Source organism: Oenanthe melanoleuca, chromosome 9, assembly GCF_029582105.1.
Source record: "Oenanthe melanoleuca isolate GR-GAL-2019-014 chromosome 9, OMel1.0, whole genome shotgun sequence".
Taxonomy (NCBI): Eukaryota; Metazoa; Chordata; class Aves; order Passeriformes; family Muscicapidae; genus Oenanthe; species Oenanthe melanoleuca.
In genome coordinates this window covers 15,133,931-15,139,930 of record NC_079343.1, presented here as the reverse complement: position 1 = coordinate 15,139,930, position 6,000 = coordinate 15,133,931, and the positions used below count along the sequence as shown (strand labels likewise).

General features: G+C 41.8%; 1 protein-coding gene across 4 annotated transcripts in view; it reads left to right on the top strand.

The window, feature by feature from the left end:
- The first annotated feature begins 1,217 nt into the window (after positions 1 to 1,217).
- Positions 1,218 to 6,000, top strand: part of BCHE (butyrylcholinesterase) — a 44,704-nt gene continuing 39,921 nt past the window's right edge. For 3 of the 4 annotated variants that reach the window (XM_056499074.1, XM_056499077.1, XM_056499076.1), the window contains exon 1: positions 1,250 to 1,366. The gene's annotated coding sequence lies outside the window, so the exon portion shown is untranslated. Of the gene's footprint in view, positions 1,367 to 6,000 lie in introns of all 4 variants that reach the window. The other variant, XM_056499075.1, reaches the window with a different exon arrangement.

Sequence of the window (6,000 nt, the reverse complement as noted above, 5' to 3'; positions counted from 1 at the left end):
ATAAACAGGACAAGGATCAAGAGAGGCAGTAAATTCTTGTGAAGTGTGTGTAGATTGTCTTTCCAAATTACAACACTGAAAGGCAGAGCTGTCTTAATGTGCCCAGCAAAAGTCAGATATCCAGAGGTGAAATACTGTGGTCCCAGGGAACATTTTTCACACACTAATAATCAAAATAAAAATGCCAGTAGTTGCTTGTATGAAATAATGCACTGTTGGCATTAGTGAAGTATTTCTTAGGTGAAATAATATTTACTGAAAAACAAACCCAGGCCACATTTTCTTATATATAAAGAGAATTTTCTCACAGAAAAATATTATTTTAAAAAAGCCCCAGAACAACTGTTTTCTTTTTTTTTTCAGAAAATGGGAGGTGGAAAAGAAAAGAGTTCAATGCTCCAGCAGCTCCCTGAGCAGAGCCAGCCCTTCCTCACTGAGCTGATGTCCCACACTGGAACAGCCAAGAAATTCCAGACATGAAAAACTGAATAATTGAGTTATTCTAGATGTTAATGCTTCTTTATTTCTAATAAAAGTAATGTGGAATCTAAATTCCACTCAAATGAAAATCAATCCCATGAATTAAAACTCAAAAAAGGTTTTTATAAAACAATTAAATCAACATATATGTACTTTTTTGGGAGCTTGGAAAGGACTTGAAGACAAATACAAAGCCCTGGTTCTATCAGTAACTATAGAACAAATGCAATAAGATGCAAATTCCTATCAGTATCTATATAAACTGGATATGTTCCTATCAGTAACTATAGAACACATGCAATAACATGCAAATTCCTATCAGTAACTATATAAACTGGATATGTTCCTATCAGTAACTATAGAATATATGCAATAACATGCAAATTCCTATCAGTATCTATATAAACTGGATATGTTCCTATCAGTAACTATAGAATATATGCAATAACATGCAAATTCCTATCAGTAACTATATAAACTGGATATGTTCCTATCAGTAACTATAGAATATATGCAATAACATGCAAATTCCTATCAGTATCTATATAAACTGGATATGTTCCTATCAGTAACTACAGAACACATGCAATAGCAGGGAAAGGTCTCAGCAAAGTGGGAAAAGCACAGATGTGCAAACACAGCTGAGAAAAATGTGTGTGGCTCATTCACTTGTTTGCCAGAGTGTTGCTACTTCAGCACATTATTTACAGATAAAAAATAGCACATCCTTGCAGTCATGTGGCTCCTCATCTTCCTGTTTATAACCCAGGTTAACCAGCAATTCTGGGCAGAAATAATTTGGCTACTTTGGTGCTCAGCTCTTGGCCCAGGAAAAACTCTTTTATTCGAAGGGAGAAGCAGCCAGAAGGGAAACCCAGCTCTCAAGGTTGGTGTTTTGCTGCTTCCTTTTCAGATCCAAGGGTGCTGAAAGTGCTGGTGTGATCAGACAGGCAGGTGAGCAAACACAGCCCTGCTGTCCCCTCCCAGCTCCTGGGTGAATCTGGTGCCACCTCCCCAGCTCTGGCATTCCAGGGGGCACAGGGTGGGACAGGCAGCTGCAGGGGCTCTGGTGCCTCCCTGGTGTCCTTCAGCCCTGGACTCTGCTCTGTCCCCCCATCAGAGCTGCTGGGAGCTGCTCAGAGCTGCAGCCAGCCCCAGGAATCTGGAAAAGCCCACGGCACTGCAGCCAGAGCCAGGGCTGGGCTGCTCCCAGGGCAGGGATCCGAGGGGCTAAGGAGCAAACTGAGGGTTTCTGAGAACCCCCAAGGACTGTTAACTGATTGCTGGTGGGGAAAAATGTCATGGTGTTGGTCCTTTCTAAAAGCAAAATAAAGAATCTTAGAAATATTTGGGTTGCAAGGGACCTTAAAGACCATCTCTGCCACTGGATCAGGGGCTCAAACTCATAAAAGTGTGAGACCTGTGGTCCATTTTATCTGCCCTAAGTGTACCTGAAGGCCCTTCAAGAAGCTGCTTTTTATTCCCTTTATTTTGACTGGCCTCTGTTTTTAGGTAGTCCTCACAAAAGGCATCCCAGAGCTTTTACAGTTAAAAATTCCAATTATTAATGGAACCTGCCTGATCACCCTGAGGAGTGGCTCCTTCCTCTCCAGCTTCCCCAGGACAGAAACTGTTCTCAGGTTTTCCCTTTTCTCTCCCAGGGGCTCCTGCAGCAGCCAATTTAGTTAATCATTACCTGCTGCAGGTAACTCAGCTGATCCTGCACTGCTGCTTGCTTAAACCTTTGCATTCTTCCTCCTGGAATCCCATTTCATTTTAATTTTTATTTTATTTTAATCCCCATTTTATAGATTTGTGCTTTGGATCCTGGAGAAGCCAGGCTGCTCCAGAGCTCCTCATCCTCTCAGTCTCTGCTTTTCCATAAACACTTTTCCAGAAGCAGCACTCTTGTTTCACTGAGCAGCAAATCGTTGCATTTCTAAGAATTCTGAAAAATAAAGTTCCCAGGCTTTCCCAGCTGTAAAACCCTCAAAAAAAGCTTCTCTTCCCTTTTCTACACTCTGTTTCTCTGGCAGAAGTGTGGCTGTTACACAGCAATTTTCTTTCCATGTTTTTAAAGTGGCTGATTTTAATTTGGATGTATTTTCCCCCCTGCAAATCCTTTCAGTCAATATGGAATTACATAAAGCAGCTTTTTGAAGAGAAATTGTATCTGGAGAAGTTTCCACTGTCTGTGTGTATCTTACACAAATTATTTATTTTTTTGTGTCTTGGTGGCACTATCATTTTTGGTGACCTGTGCTCTACCAGCCTGACCTCAAAGAAATAAAATGAAAATAATGGTGTGATGTTTTTGATCCTTCCACATCAAGAGTGATGCTTTCAAATAAGGATAGAGTGGACAAAAGATGACGGGGGGAAAGAATTTTTTTTTCTATCCCCAAAAAGCTGAAAATAAGTTGAAGTGGCTTAGAAATGCATTTTCTTCATATGAGTGTAAGAGAAAGAAAGGGAAGAAATTGTAAAATTTATAATAAAAAGAGATTTGTGTAGGTTTATCTGGAAAGGCAGCAAAGTTTCCAATCATGAGTGACTGTCAAATTCTCTTCCATAAGGGACCATCAAAACTTCCCATCTGCTAATCTTGAATAGAAGTGAATTCTTTGCATGTGCTACACAAAAGCTGAAATAAAATACAATTATTGACTTCAGTTCTCCATCATTCCCAAAAGGGTCAAAGTTCTGTGTAAGCTGGGAAAGCTCCCAAACATATTTTCAGACAAATGAGGTGGTTTAGGTGCTCTCCACCTGACAGCACTATTTATAATGCAAATGAAAATATTCCAGAGTCCCACATATCAATGCAGGTGGGTTCAGGGCAGCTGATTTTCTGAGATCATGACTGCACCAACTGACAATGGAAATTAAATATTCAGCTTTGTTTTCTGCCATAGCCATGGTGCCTGTGAAATAACACCTGCAAGAGACCTTTTAGGCTGGACTGACCATTAATCACTTTATGTTCTGAAGAGTGAGCATTTACAGTATTCAGGAGTTTTATCTTGCTCTGTGTGCCCAGGATATTTGAGTCAGGTTTCTCTGGCCACAGTGCCCGTGGCAGCCTGTCAGCTTTTGGGGTCACTGCACAGCTGAAATGGTCAAGGAGCAGAACCTTGTGTAAAACTGCTTCTTTGCTTTTCAGAGCTCTTGCTGCCCTGAAGACATTCCTGTCTGCTCTCCCTGTCTGCTCCTTCAGAATGTTTTCTGTATTTTCTGTCTCATGACTGAAACAATTCAAAATCAAGAGGATGTGCAATAACACCAAATATTTATTTGGGCTTTATCATGAAACATGTTAACCATTTTGGGGTGGTTTTGAAGAATAAGCAGACACTTTTAATTGTTTAATTGTTGTTTAATTTTTTTTAAGAATCAAACATCCACCTCTGAATCCATCAGTATCTCCATTGGTAAACTCATAAATCTTCATCTGCATGAAAGTTCCTCCACTGTTTTTTCCAGCTGGCTCCACTTTCTGGCTAATTTCCATGCTGAACATCTGCACACATGCATGGTATCACTTAAACCTTCAAGACAAAGTTTACTTTGGATTTAAAGAATCTTTTTGATGCCATTCATTCACACATAGCAGCAACATTTTCCACAGTGCCAGCATGGTTCCCAATTTTTATTTTTTTTTAAATACATATACAAGGGAAAAAAAGGTTTTATCTACCTTGCAGAGCTTCAGACTGGCAGGATGTTTAAATGAAAAAAATGTCTTTGCTGTGATTGATGAGAAATCACAAGTAACACAGATCCCCCCTCGGGATATTTCTGATGGAGTGGAACCACACTGAGGCTGAGCTCCCTCCTTGTGCCCTGCCTGTCCTGTGGGTGCTGTCACAATCTGAGGCACAGCAGCTCAGGAGCCTGAGCTAAAGCAAGCAGAAGGATTTATTGCACAAGGGAAGTGCAGAATATCTGCTGAGTAAGCCAGGATTTCTTGTATTATGCCAGGGATTTAAAGGGACAAAAAATATCTGTCCCAGCAGCAAATCTCAGGGCACTCCACATTAACCTCTCTGTATGTCAAGAATTAGATCTTTCTTCTTCTCCTTTGTTTTTCCTATCTCTCCAATGTGTTTTAATCCTTGGCAGAAATTTACCTTTTACCCTGCAGTTTTCAAATTTCCCTAATAGGCTTTGGGGATGGATTGGGTGAAAAGGCTTCTAAATGATCTCCTTCAGATTGCTTTTATTCTGTGGATCTCCCTGATAGCACTCAACAGATCTGTGGGGCCAGATTTTGGATGAGTCTAAAGGGAAGGTGAGGATTTCCCCCTGTATCCTCAGTTTGTAGATATTCTGGAGTTTAATATTCACATTTTTCAGCCCGTCTGAGACTCTGAACTCGACAGAGCAGGAGCTGCTTGTCGATGGTTTAGACAGGAGGAAATCTGAGAGCATCCAACATGTAATTACCCTCTTTGTGAAAGGACAGATGCACACCTCGGTGAAATGGATGGGCAGGAGCAGGCTCTGACGTGCTGCTGTGAATTTCAGCAGCTAAAAATCCGGTTGTATCCTTTGGGAGACTATTTTAGGAGAGAAAACCAGCGTGCAGCACATCCTGTGCTGCTGGAGTTGTGCTCTACAAGGCAGGACAGCCCCAGCTCCCACCCTGAATAACCTGGGCTGTGTTCCTTGTGTTCAGCAACTCCTCATCTGCTGGATTCCCACCCAGGTGCATGGAAGAAAAGGATTCTTCCTCCTCCTTCTTTTCAGGCTGAGCTAAAAGGTTTTTTTTCCTTGGAGTGCTTTGAGGGAAGGAAGATGTGGGTGTTGCATCAGCTGAGGAGGAAAGCACACGAGGAGGAAAAGCAATTCAGCACCAGGGGAAAAGTGCAAGGGTAGCTGGGGAAGAATCCTAAAATCTTTGGGAATTTTAAGAGGAGAATAGACAATCAGATGCTTAGTGGTGTAAATTCACCTAAACCATCTCCAAATGTGCCTCTCAGTTATTGCTCTAAAATTAAAGATTTGGGGTCCCAGTTTGGGTTTTTGTGTCAAAAACCCATAAAACTGCTTTTATCCTGCATTTCTGGGGGAAAGAATGGGGATCCAGCCCTGAGTCTTTGCCAGGTTTGCTTTTTCCTTTATCACAGGGGAGGCTGGCAGGTGGTGGTTCCAAACCAGACCAAAAGGAAGTTTTTCACAGCTCATGGCATTTCTCACTAATGCAATGGACCTGCTGCCAGATGTTCCTGGTGCTGAATGTTTACAAGGCTGCAAAAAGTGCTTGGACGAATTCAAGGAAGAAAAAACCTCTGGGTGGCAATAGGAGACAAAAACATCACCTCTTAGTGAGCTGCAGGTTTTTTGTTGGCTAGAAAGTTTTATTTGTGTGATTCTGTGCTTGGCCTGCTCTTCTACTTTGCTTCTGCAAACTTCCCCAACATCTGGAGAGAGTCCAGGATAGTCAGAGGATGGAGCAGCTCTGCTGGGAGAGCTGGGGCTGTTCAGCCTGGGAAAGAGAAGGCTCTGGGCAGAGTTCAT